This window comes from Neodiprion virginianus, chromosome 1 (genome assembly GCF_021901495.1).
Source record: "Neodiprion virginianus isolate iyNeoVirg1 chromosome 1, iyNeoVirg1.1, whole genome shotgun sequence".
In the NCBI taxonomy this organism is placed as follows: domain Eukaryota; kingdom Metazoa; phylum Arthropoda; class Insecta; order Hymenoptera; family Diprionidae; genus Neodiprion; species Neodiprion virginianus.
This window is the reverse complement of record NC_060877.1, coordinates 4,093,313-4,107,642: the sequence shown is the minus strand read 5'-3', so window position 1 is coordinate 4,107,642 and position 14,330 is coordinate 4,093,313. Positions and strand designations below refer to the sequence as shown.

The 14,330-nt window shown below is 38.5% G+C and overlaps 1 protein-coding gene across 3 annotated transcripts in view; it reads right to left on the bottom strand.

The window, feature by feature from the left end:
• Positions 1-14,330, bottom strand: part of LOC124310186 (rap guanine nucleotide exchange factor 2-like) — a 73,548-nt gene that overhangs the window by 38,715 nt on the left and 20,503 nt on the right. The window contains exon 1 of one of the 3 annotated variants that reach the window (XM_046773968.1): positions 9,726-9,868. The exons of the other annotated variants lie outside the window; for them this stretch is intronic. The gene's annotated coding sequence lies outside the window, so the exon portion shown is untranslated. Of the gene's footprint in view, positions 1-9,725; positions 9,869-14,330 lie in introns of those variants that run through there. 3 annotated transcript variants of the gene reach the window in all.

The window sequence follows — 14,330 nt, the reverse complement described above, 5'->3', positions numbered from 1 at the left end:
TTTCCTTCTCCGAGTAATTAACAACAATTTACATCCCTTGTTCGGGAGAGTTTACCGTATTCGTAATACCTGCATAATAACGAATAATGATTATAATAATAATAATAATAATGATAGCCATAACCTTTGACCTTGACCTTACAACCTCCGACCGGCTAATTGCAGAAAATTTACGCGCGATGAGTGTATAAAAAAAAAAAAATGGTCCTTTACTCTTCCGATATTGTATTGTGGCAAGTATTGTAACAGCTGAAATAATCAAAGAGTTTGTTCGTGTAATGCTTGTTTATTACATACCAAGGTAATCGAATTTAGTAATTTCAATTTAATTTACATGATAAAGCCGTAAGCTTGTGTATTTTATAACAATAATGTTGTGCGGCTTAACTTTGACCGTCGGAACGTGTATAATCTAATTCATCAGTCAGACGTTAATTAAATTCAGGACTCGACTCACTCGACAGCTTATAATACGAAGCACGCCCCCCCCCCCCCCCCCCCCCGCGATGATGAAACGAGAATGTTTGTTTTCAACGGCCGTCGAAAAGCACAGCAGCGAAGAAGAAAAATAATAATATACAAAAAATAAAATAAAAAGAAGAAGACGGAAGGAAGGAAGGAAGGAATTTATATAAAAAAAAAAAAAACGGAATGACAAAGCTGAACCAACCTCCCTTCCCCAAGTACTTTTACCCTGCTAATTTTCAACTTTCGACCGAACTTCCAGCCCTCATCCTTACTTTTATGGCATATTAAAAGCCGAAAGCTCAGAGGCTGCGGGAAAATTATTATTAAAATATTATACAAGCGCCGAGGGGTAACTATGCATGTGTGTAACGCGTGTGTATTAGACAGGTCTGTAAGTGTGTGTGAAAAAGAAAGGGGGGCAAAAAAGAAAAAAAAAAAACTCCGCAGGTAAAGTATTTCGGTTTAATGTCCTTGGCGGTCGAATTCCTGAAGAAGAGGAGGGGACCAGCATCTCTGCGGATGAATGGAATTTTACTACCACCCGCCGCTGGCGGCACTGACAGCTAGAGAAGAGATTCCCTTTCGGAAATTCTTTACTACGTGTTTCAGGTTAAAACATTAGGTTATAACATATGCGTAAAAGAGTTTTTTTTTATCACGCGTCATTGAATTTTCACCTATTTACAAATTTTATCGTAAGAAGGTAGAGTAGGTACGTATCCGTGTTGGCAATTTTCAAAAAAAAAAATAGATTCACATTTAATATTCCGTTACATGCACGTGAAAACGACGAAAAAAAAACCGAGAAAAAAAGTTTGATGACGGTTTTTGCATTTCGGTTTCTTTATTATTTATTTTATTTATTGATTTTTTTTTTTCTGCGACAGATGTTTTACAAGTGATTAATCATCATTGACGAAGTATCGTACAGAATAACGCAGCGAAATCTCTCTCTCTCTCTCGCTTTCGACGTAATACCCCAACAATCCGGCGAACCCTCGGGATCTCTTTTCCATATCGCATAAGCTCGCAGCATCCGGCGCAGACAATATTCTAGACACATGTCTAAGCGAATATACGCGTGTATTTTCAACGTCGGCAGCAGGCGGTCACGGCTCTTCGATCCGATTCCCAGCTTATACTGTACAGGATTTTGTAACATGCAATATGCAGCAAGCGCGGCTGTGTAGAACGGCGAAACGGTCAGGCTACAAATATGCCAGTTGAGAAAACCCGAAGGGAAATAAGAGAAAATGAAAGACAGTAAACGGTAAGTAGGATCGAACACTCGATAAACATTTTCACATTTACGATAAACGCAAAGTTCGCAATAGTAAAAAACGTCATTAAATACCTGCTCAAAAATCGTTAACAACAACAACAACGATAACAACAATATTAATGTTGTAAATTAATAAATCTTATTTCCGTTTATTTTTCCGAGATCAGGGCAAAAGATGCGTAAAGAAAATTGACGCACGTACGATGGCAAAAAGTTGCAAGAAAAAAAAAAAATAAAAAGAAGCGATACCCGAGTGGATGATAAAAGTCGTTACAGGAATTCGGATTAGCATCGATATCATGTCGCATGGCTCGTAGAGTCGTTCGTGTGTAAAAAAACATATATGCGTAATATGTTTTCCGGTTTTTGCCCTCACCCCATACACAATTATAATATACCTATGCATACATACATACATATACGTATTACAATATACAACCCCTCGACACATTTTTTGAATTCGCTCCCTGTTGTCGCGATTTGCGAAGGGAGAGAAAGAGAGAGTGAAGGAATCTCATATCCCCTGCGGCGTTTCTTTTGCAGGGTGTCAACAACTCGTAGGTATGTCTCTCTATATATATATATATATATATATTTATATTTATATATATGTACATACATATATGTATTTCTCTTTTCCTTTTTTGCCTTATACTATTACACCACCCACGATTTTTCCAGAAGGATTTCTCCTCTCCAGCTACCGGTTAATTAATGTGTTGCTTTTTGTATCGTTATTTCTGTTCCTTGTTTTTTTTTTTTTTTTTCTTTTTTTGCTTGGTTTGTTTTTACAACGAATTTCTACATCGTTTTACTTGCGGATCGTGCGACGAAAAAGCGACGACTTTGCGAGAATAATAACTGTGTTAGAATTTACTTGCAACACGTCAGTTAGTTTGAAGAGGTTCGCAAATAATAGCTTGTTGACTAATAATTATACCTATACATATATACACGTATATGTATATATACGACGAATTGTAATTACACAATGTATGGTATAATACGTGTAATATCGTGTATATACGCATACATATATATATATATATAAACAGATGTTCTTTTATACCGTATCTATACTTTATGTCGTACCTGCAAGATCGATCTATGGGCGCATAAAAGACCCGAGAGAGCCAATCGCGTTGGGTGTAATTGAGAAAATGTACGTGTATACGTGTGTGTGTGTGTGTGTGTGTGTGTGTGTGTGTGTGTGTGTGTGTGTGTGTGTGTGTGTGTGTGTGTGTGTGTGTGCGTGTGTGTGTGTGTGTGCGCGCGCACATGTAATTGTACGACCCATCTAGTCGGAATTTAATTACGTAATTATAGCAGTGGCTAAACAATCTTATGTAGGTACCGTACACTTACGATTAGAAACAGAGAGACACGGCGATCGATACGAGAAGTAGTTTGTCAGCATACTTTGTGGAAGATTATTTTTTTTTTTTTGTTTTTCCGACTGGAAAACCACGAGTATCGTTATGCTGGCTAAAATAATCGAAAGAATTGCACACAATGCGCGGGAAAGAACGATTGCACAATTATTCAACGCGGAACCTCGTAATGAAGAAAATATAGTAATATACTGCTATGGGTCAGAAAAAGAATCGTGATTCTCGTGCAAAGCAAAGTTGATATTTTACTACCCGTACGATAATTAATTAACAAGATATACGCAATATTCAACTATTATAATAACAGAGACGCGAGATTCAATTAAAATATTATTTCCTTAATCACTGTAACGTTTTATTCGTGCACACGGCTATTCGTATAAATTATACATGTAACATCGTGAAAGTTTGGTTTTCATCTTTCGATCCTTATTTTTTATTTTTTATTTTTTTTTTTATTGGGACATCAACACGTTTAAATTGAAATTTCTCGTAAAAGAAAAAAAAATAAAATAAAATAAAATGCATCGGTCCTTAATGTTTCCTTTTCTATCTCTTTTTTCGCAATTACTCAACCGTTATACATTTTTGTATTTTTTGACACACATGCGAGTATTTACACACGCACACACACAACGAAGAAGACTGAAACTCATTTACCGCGTACATAGCGTGTACGCATAACTTATACGCTCACCTATTAGCTACTACATTATGCCTTCGCGTAATAATCGCGTTATGAAGTTGAAAGCTAAAAGCACACAGATACATAACCGTCTGTACAATAACGCGAGGAGACAGCTACGCGTGTACAACTTTTTGTATCATCCTACATGATTATCGTATGTATTCGTAAATTAACCAAAGAACGAATTGAAAGTAAACCTCACGACCCTTGAACCAGAATAAACCTTACATATTTCCAGATACATAATATGAAACGATTATTTCACCATTTCGCAATGTTACGCTCGGACTTTTTGAAACGTTAAATTTCCCGTCGGTACATTTCCAACTCTGTAGAACAAGAAGAGGATTCTCCGTGGGATATGAAGATCTTGAATCAGTGATCGCGCAGCTCTGGGAAAAGGGAGCAAGTATCCCCGCCGCACCCACGACCGGAGAAACGTGTCTATGGGGCCCCATAGCTTTCGGAGATGGGGCAATATCCAAGGTCCAATATTTAGGGGGTCAAATGGGGCAAGGCAACGTGGTATCGATGGGACGACACGGGGGCCATATGCTAGACATTTATAGAACCGACCATGCAGAGGTTCTCACTCCTCCTCCTCCTCCTCCTTATTCTTCACACCATGTATTCAGGAAGATTCAACGTCTCTTTATACTCCGTTTTGCGTTTGCACCGTGATCGATAAAATTATCATCATCGTCATCGTCGTCATACTTTACGCTTGTTGTATTAGTATTCCAAAACTAGTCAAATTCCTATTGATCGAGATTTGATGTATTATCGATTTACCGCAATTCTTTGATTCTACGAATCAACGTAGCTTATGCTTTCGACTCGTGAAATGTTGAAATTCGTAACGGTACGCGAAACGTCTTGTTTTACATGCCCGTACTTCTTAAACGTCGTGAATCAATTTTTTTTTTCTCAATCCTCTGAATCAATGAGAATTTTATCGACTTTGTGAAACTGTTTTAGCTGTATAAATATCAATATCCGTCACTTATTAGTCGTTATTGTACATGTGAGATAATTTCACGAAATCGGTAAAACATCTCTTCAATTTGACGAAATTAATTAAGTACGTATCTGAACACATCGCAAAAGTAATGTGCAATTCACGTAAACGTACAATACCGTAGAATTAATTTCTACTTCCTATCAAATTTTGGCAGCCAAAAAAGAGGGTAGAAACGAGAAAAAAAGTCCGTAAACGAGAACTCGGCAAATTTTCATAAAATGAAATGCCGAGTCAGGAATAATCGGGGAAGTGTATAAATGTATAAATTCGTTTCTGGAACGCCGTGTCGTGGGGTCAAACTGATAAACGAGACGACCCAACCCCCGTTTAATTTCGGTTAGTGTGCAACCGAGCACCGATCGGAATCCCCCCCCCCCCCCCTACTTCACCCTTAACATTTTCAGGGGTTGCCGAGTGCACAAAGCATTTGTCGAAGGGTAGGTATAAATAATATAACGAAAGTGCACGCCGATGTTTGTATCAGAAACGAAGGGTCGCCCTTCCCTCCCCTTATCGTCCCTTCCCTTTGCTTTCCTTTCATCGCGGTTTCGATACACGAAGAGGCAAAATGTCACCCTACATACCGTCCATTCTCCCATCTGTCCAAACGGAATGTCCGTTGATAATTCGATCCAGTTTGCCTTGCGGTTTACAGACTACTATACATAATATGTGCGCAAATTGCGTGGTGTTAAATTTGAACGGCAAGTTAAACACATCTGCGGATTCTCTGCTTTGCACGTTGATAACGATTAGTTGATTAAACGCCATGATTTTGAGAATTGTTATCGATTTGTTGTTCGAATCATTTCGTCGCAAGCCGATCTCTACGCCCGATTCTCACCGTCGGTGATTTATTTTCATTATTAAGTACGGTTCAGAGTGTACAAAAAGAACAACTTTCACCGAGTTTTAGACTTTCTGGAACACGGGTTTGATTTTCCTGCTCCAAAAAAAAGCAGAAACCCAATTTTTGAATGAAGAAGCCCAATCGACTGGTTTTATATTTTTCTCATCAATTACTTGTTAAAAAATGATAATTATGAGACCAAGATGGAAGTCGGAAAGTATTTGTTTCAGAAGCTACATGCGAAACAAGTGATTAAGTAGTGAGAAATATCGAATTAAAGATAAATATGAGAAAAAGAAAAATTCAAGTTCACACGTTACTCGGTTTTTTTCTTACTTTGCAATAACTCGTTTCACCCGTACCTTCTAAACCAAAAGCTTGCCCACTACCGTCACGCTCTCCAAATTTTCATTTTCTAGCCAAGGATTCACGAGAAGAAAATTGAAAGTAAAACGATCAGGGCTATTCACTCGAAAATTGTAGATTTATGTGCATATTTTTGGGAGTACTAAAATCTTAAATAAAATAAATAAAATCACCGACGATAGTATGGGTCGATTTAGGGTGGAATGCCTCACGTGTAACGAGCTCGTTGATTAATTGTTGTACCCTGTGTAGTTGTACAAGTAACGTATAGCGTTAATTAATAACAAAGTTACCTGCCTCTCGCAACTCGCGTTAAACGCGTGCCGTATTTATACAACTTGCACAAGTCCGCGTGCATACATACACGTACAAATGCACGATATAAAATAAACTAAAAACCACGCCATGCGGCAAGAACGTAGCGAGTTGAAACAGTAAAACTCCCGCCCTGCACCACGGTAGGTATAAAGGTACGTACATTGACTGAAACGGAGCGTAAATCCTACACTATGTACGAGTAAACATCCTATACATACAACAAGAACAACAGGCAGCAGGAAGTTTGCTCGTACCTACTTTCGCCGTTCGCCATTATCGTTATTTTCTCTCTTTTTTCCTCTTTCTTTTTAATTTACTTGGTTGTTTGTTATTTTTTTCATTTTTATTCCTCAAGCTTTTCTTTTCTTCTTCGATTTTTCGTTCTCTGCGACGATAGTTTCTTATTTTCATTCAATTTTGAGTAATTACGTGTAGTGGATAGTAAAGAAAACACCAAGTATGTTTTTGTTTCGTTGTTCACATTTTTCACGCTCAATTTAATGTATTGTTTCTACCCCCTCCCACGGAGTGAATAAAATAATTCACGCGCAAAAAAGGGAAAGAAATAAATAGAAGACGAGAAATTTTTCTTTTGCACAAAAACCGCGTGAGAAATTCGTCGCTAAATAATCAATAATATAAATATTTCAGAGTAGGAAATTGAGAAAGCAATTTCTAGAAGAAAAAAAAGAAAAAAAAAACACTTGATTCGCATCGATTAATTCGTATTGCACGGTTTAACGTTTGATATGAAATTTTCAAACTATCGTCATCCACCGTAGAAAGAATGATAATAAATCAAATAATAAATAGTCCCCGGTACGGAGTTACATAATGCCTAAATTGATGATAGTTATACGCAAACGTACGTATAAAAATTGTTCTACTTTTACGCGACGCTTCGACATCCTCGAAACATAAGACGAGATGATTCCGTATCTCTGTCAGATCGATGTCTCGTTACAGACGAGCAATAACGACGTGTCGACTACTTTCCGCTTCCGGAACTTTTCCCACCCGCTAACAGTATATTGTAATGTAGGTAGGCAACGAGATGTGGAGAACGAGAAAAGACGGGCTCTGCAGTAGCCGTATCAACGCACGTGATACGATTGCAAGAAATAAGAGTCACGCCGATCGATCCTCGAGTCTTGTCTGACACTCCAACTACCGAGGTAAAATCTAACGTGAGGTAGAAATTTTTTTTTAAATGAAATTCTAAAACCAGTTCGATATAAGAAAGGTAAAATTCATTATATTACTCCTTGAGTTATTGTTGTAAGACTCGTTATTTAAATCATTGTCGGAAGTAAATGTAACATAAAGTAGGAATTTTCAAAAGTTTAATTGTAAAATCAGTCATTTTGACTAGTGTTAACCACGACGAAAAGAAACGTGTTATATTTTATCAGCTGTGTTTAAAATTGAAGAATCTCAATTAATTACAAGACTATTATTATCAGAGCAAATGGGCAAAAAATCAAAAGCCGTGAAAAGCCACGATACACATAACATACCGATAACGTTAAATGCGTATAATAATTCTCGTAGTTTTTGGTTTACGTAATGGAATTTGATTTTTTCCAACAGGTAAACGACAACCGCGTTTTTTAATCGCACGCGCATAATAATAATAAACAAATAATAATAAAAATAATAATAATGAGAAAAAAGAACACCGCCTTCAGCGATCACACGGGGTAGTTGCAAGAGGGCGGATATATACATAGGTACGTGCATGCACACAGATATAACCAGGTACACGTATAATATAATATACGCTAATCGGCTTGCCGTTAAGAAAAAAGATCGCATCTTTCTTATTGCGTGTGCGGTGCTCGGATGAAATTTCACTCGCATATTATTTGTGCGGGGGTTTACGACGCGTTGCGTTTACCGCACACCGTGAATGTATCGTCTTTTGCGTATTTAAAGCGACGGTGAACCGCAACGAAAAGAACGCCCGCGCTGTCATTTAACCTGTGTGAGTGTGACACATGCATGTATTATATATCGGTATATAACGTCAAATATACGTATGACAAATCTTTGAGAGGTCGATTTGATCGATTGTTAAATTCGCGTTGAAACGGAATTTTTGTTACCGGATTATTGCGTCGACTGTGTACCGAGTAACGGGGGTTAATATTTCAGGCAATTTAACGTAGAAAAGAGAAAACATTAAAAAGTGAAAACATACGCGTAGCAAATGAGATACGAAATGGTCAGATTTTCTCTGGTTTTCTATTTTTTTTTTCTTTTCATTTTTTTGCATTCTATTTATTTTAACGATTTTGATTTAAACGTTATTCTTTGTACACGTTTGAACGATGTTCTATTATTCGACTATCAACGTTTCGTGAAATTCTACAATTTCTACAAATTAATGCAACGACGAGAAAAAAAAACAAAGAAAATAGTAGTGTCAAATAAGAACGTGAAAAAATAAAAACTCCGAGTAATTATCCAATCCCTCCTCCTCTTTCTCCTCTCACGGGCATATTTTCTCACCCTAATTCCAACCCTTCCGCATCGCTTCTCGCATTTCCTTGACGGAGGCGTTGCAGCGTGCAGTTTCTACGCCTGCCCATCTCTTCTCTCTTTAGTCTACCTACCTACCTACCTACCTGTAATGTAACAACACAGACCGGAAGAAAATCGCTCGAGCATTATTGCTTTGGCTATGCCAATGCACGCATGGATACTCGTAGGAACGCATACCGCGTAATGTAACGCAGAACGAGCCTTCAGCAGAGTCGGATATTTAAAATATGTTATACGGAAGTCTCGAGTGTCAACAAAGATACGTAAAGCAGACTAAACTTTCCTCCCTTTTCCTTCCCATGGATCCGGCACATTTTATCCCAATCCCTCCCAGAGGCAGCCGTTCATAACGACGACGACGACCTGTAAACACGATAAACCGAATGCGAGTCGTCTCTGGAATCAGCGCCGCATCCATGCAGCCGAGAATAAATATAGTAAGGAGAAAAAATAGCGTGGGGAAATTTGTTTCACATTTTTCAACGATATTTTCGTCGCTCGAGTGACATTTTCTTTATGGGGGCGGGGGGGGACGACGACGACGATACTGATTCGGGAGCAAAAAAAAAAAATAAATAAAAATCCCCGTTTAACTCCACGTGCTCGGCGTTGTGCGATCATCACTCGTGCCAATTTTTTTTCACACGTGTTGTCGAAGAAATTATTTCATTTAATTATATAACACAAGTATATAATATGACATTCATGATCGACGACAGGTTGAATGTAATGGGGGGAAAAAAAAAAAAAATGAAATACAAACAATCGAAACAACACAAGAATCAAAAGGTAAAAACCGTTTCGCTGTCGGCACACGGATGAACATTAAACACTGCACAGTCACTTTTGGAGCTTTCCGCTGCACCGTACAAAGACACACCGCGTGTCGTTATAATCGATCAAGGGTCGATGATCGTCTGACACGATTTTGCGAGACAAGTAGAAAAAAAAGAAAAAAGAAAAAAAGAGGCACTTGGAAAAAAAAAAAAAAAATGAAAAATTTCAAATTCGCACTGCGCGATTCGCGTCGTCGCGAGGAATTCGGAAGAATAGAAAAAGTAACCGCCGATTGTTTCGTTTCGAAATCGAGGAATAATCATGGTATATTCGAGGTGGCGTCGAAAGCCGTACTGACGACGAGAGTCGTCGGAGTTGAGAGGAGAGCAGCGGCGGCACGGTAGTAGTAGGGGGATGAAGAGGGGGGGGGGGGGGGGGGGGGGGGCGGTGGGGGCGAAGAGGGCGGAGGGGGCGGAGGACCGCTTTATCGCTACTGGCGCTACGTCGCGTCGAGCCTCGGTACCACGTAGTTATAATGCCTAGCTCTAACGCCTAGAGAATAGGTGTAAGCGTGTGTGTGTGAGTGGGTGGGTGGGTGGGTGGTTGGTGGTGAAAAAGTTGAGCCAGTGCGCATAGTAACACACACACACACGCATGCGATGGTGGTGGTGGTCTTACTTAGGCTGCAGGATACGGAACATCGAGTTACGTAAAATCGTACCCTGGCTGCCACGATGCACCTCCACTAACTCCTCTATCGCTTTCTTTGATTAGCGTATTTCGTTACTCCTTCTACACGTGTACGCGACACACACGTGCAGGCGAATGCCTGGGTGTCTAGGATGCTACCCTATACTTTTATACATATATGTATATATATATATACGCGTGTGTGCCGACGACGTCGTTCTATCGTCGTTTTAACGAAAGATAAACCGACAGAGGGCGATACTTATTAAAATTGATACTCTGCCCTACGATAATCACGAATTGACACACGATAAAGCGATATATTAATTGAACATGCGATTATACGTAGAGTGTAGAATACGCTGTATCATATAAGTGTAAAATGAAGCTATCCGTCTATCATGTCAACCCATTATCCCGTGAATTACGAAGGAAATGGAAATGTAAAATTTCACGTTTACTCAAATAGCTAAACATGACTTTTTGTATGCGGTAACAGTTTTAATATTTCGTCAGCCCAGACCCGAAGTGGTGTTTGACACGAGTGTATCATCCGCGTTACACGTGAATTGTCAATCGACACGTTTCGAGAAAAGAATAATACCCGCAACAGTGGTATCGTTAATTGCCAGCTAAAGTAAATTTCCGTCGGATTGATCAAATTCTTGCAGGTCATACGTTGGACGCGTGGATATATATACCAATGCATCTATCGTGGCATCCGTGAAGCGTGTATCCACGTAAGGTAGAATAATGCTGCAAGATGCGGAGGCTTACGTACATACGTTGTACGTGCACGCATCCTTGTCGAAGGTACGCGTGTGTACATACACAGACTTGCCTGAGAGAAGCTGCGATGTGTGCACAACGTTGAGGTTCCGTTCGGTAACCATAAACTACACATGGCATCGCGTTCTCACTCCAGACCCTTCGGAAAATATTACATTATAAGGCTATGTATGCGCACGTATCGCACAGCTAGACTAGGGTGTATAAGGTAGGGATAGATACCATAGTCTAGGCTGCGTCCTGCAGGCACTTGACGAACTTGTAAACCGTAACGCCAGGCTGCCAGTCTATAGTCTTACTTGTATACACACACACACACGCATATACGCATCTACGTGCTCTTTTATGCATTTTAGAGTCAGGCTGCTGCTGCTGCTGCTGCACTGTGTCAGGTATCGGCTTACGGGTGAAGATTACGCTTTTAACATGTCTGCAAGCCATGTGGGTACAAACAAAGAATGTAAAACGAGGGTGTGTTCAACGGATTTTTTTCCTAAAAATTCACAACTTATTTTATACAGTAGTGATTATTGCAGTACGCTTATTACACGGTCGCCATTTTCATTTTTTATTGTAACAAAATAAAATAAATAAAAAAATAAATAAAAATCGATCAAGGGTAAAAAATGAATACTAGCTTCGTAGCTGTATAAGTGGGAAATCTGGTACGTCGGTTGATCTTCTTTTTTCGCATGTATTATGCTTTGACGACGTTTACGCGGGGAACGGTAAAATGATGTTAAAGCTGTATTGAACCAAACAAGTCTAGTGTAAACTAAGCGAACTAAGTAATTTCGCAATTACCAAAAAATTTAATCTAAAATTTTTCTCTTCGTGTTCAAATGTCCACTCAATGTACTTAAATATATACAGAATAATAATATCGTTACATCCAATAACCTGAAATCTTGCTGCATATTGATCGGTGTCAGAGAAAAAGAGAGAGAGAGAGAGAGAAGAAAGTTCCTTTTTTCACGAATAAAATCCTTCCGCGGAAGATATGTAATATAATTACAGGGTAACGCAATTGCAATTGCAATATTGCACCGAAAGGTTATGCCGGAAAGTAGTCAACCGGAGGTATAAGAGGAAAAAAAAAAAAAAAAACCCTGCAGGCTGAAGAAATGAAATAAAAAAAATAAAATAAAACCCTCAGACTTTTCCAGCGTTCGGAATTTTCCGCGACAGTTACAGAGGAATGTTTAATTTGTAGGTGTACCTACGTTAAGGTGGTCCCTACATGGCCCCAAAAAAAAAGAAAAAGAAATTTAAATGGGAAGTTACAAATTATTCAAAAATATGCTCATTCGCTCTCTTTTGTACTGAATTTTATTTCAAAGTTATTGGTTGGAAAATTTTCCCTCAAATGATAATCCGCACTTGCACTGTACAGCGAATATGTGCACAACTACATCTATTATATACTGTATATTTATATATCCTGCATGTGCAAATTGAACCTATTTAACAGTATGTATACATGTATGTATGTATGTATGTATATTAACTAGATGGGAAATTATTAAATATAGTATATGTGTGCAGGTGGCGAGGAACACGCTTATTAACCCCGCGAGTTACGCAACGCGAAACTCGCTTCCGCCTGGATTAAGAAGAGGAGGAGGAGGAGGAGGAGGAGGAGGAGGGAGGATTGGCGGAGAATCGCAAAAGTGAAGGCTCGAAGCACGTTTCCTATCGGAACGAGATGCGCGGCGCAAAATCTATCCTAGTAAATAGATTCTTTGCGGTTTAGCTGCAGCGAGAAATTATTTATACGCCTGACAGCATCAGTCGCAATTCGCGCGGCAGGTTTATGACAAAAAAAAAAAAAAAAAACGGTATCGCTAATCATCGCTCGCTTATTTTCTTCAACTTCCGTTTTCCAGAAGATCCTCATAGCGTGGAGGAAAGAAAAAAGGGAGGAAAGAAATCGCGCAGATCAATTCCATTGCGATACTGTAAGTAGGATTTAGAAGATCAAAAAATCGCGTTGCGCGCGCAAACTTTTTTTGAAAATGATTAACAAATATCACGCATTGTTCTGTTTTGCGTTGTATTTTTTTTTTTTTTGTTCATTCTTTATCCGGAGAAGGAATTTTGTGTAAATAATGGATCGAAGGATCATACCACGTTTTAATGGATCTATAATAATATTACATACCATGCCTAGTATACAACACGTAGTGAAGAACATACGATTTATTATTACACGCATACATACGAGGTTGGGCGAGAAATCGCATGATCATAGATTATGTAAGAAACGTGCGAGAATTCGATCATATTATAGCGTGTATCGAACTGTGGTTGTGATGTACGGATTGCGAAAAGAAGAGAATAAAAAAAATTGATAAAATTGGTAGAATAATAAAAGTCGCAATGAGGAACGGATAAAATATTATCCATGCAACCCAACATACGAAAAAATACGAATACATGTAACGGCGTTATTGCCGATCACCGTTACACTCGCAATCAGCGACGCCTACTTTGGCGCCGGTTTGCGATCAGATTTTTTCCCATCCTCTTTTCTTTTTACAATATCATCTAGCTAGACGAAAAAAATGTCTATCCTATATATGTATATACAGTATATACAATTTGAAGGTGGTCGAGATGTGTTCCAATGATGTGTATAACGCACGTGGCAGGTATTTTATTGCGAACGGAAGAGAAAAATGATATGAAAAGAAGAAGTAAGGTTTGCGTGAGTTTCGGTGAACGATACGAATAGTCGTACAAAAAGGTGATTCGAATTTTGTTCAAAATCCAAACGTAACGTCAACATCGTCCGATCTTATCAATGAAAACAATCCCGATCATCTGAATCATCTTCCGTCCGGGTATGTATTGTTAAAGTAAATTGATAGATCGTGTACGAGTTAATCGATATGATTAGAAAAAATAGAAAAACCCTATTAAATTAAAAAAAATAAAATAAAAATTTTAAATACACAAACGAAACCAAATATCGTATTATATTATAAATATGCGAAGAAATTCTTAACGCCGTATACATATATGGTATAATATCGCAATGATTATACGAAAAGTGAGAAAGGATATACGAAAGCGGATGTAAATGTAGGTATATAAACATATGTGTAAATATTATTTATAACGCGAGAGGAGGAGAAAATGTGCGA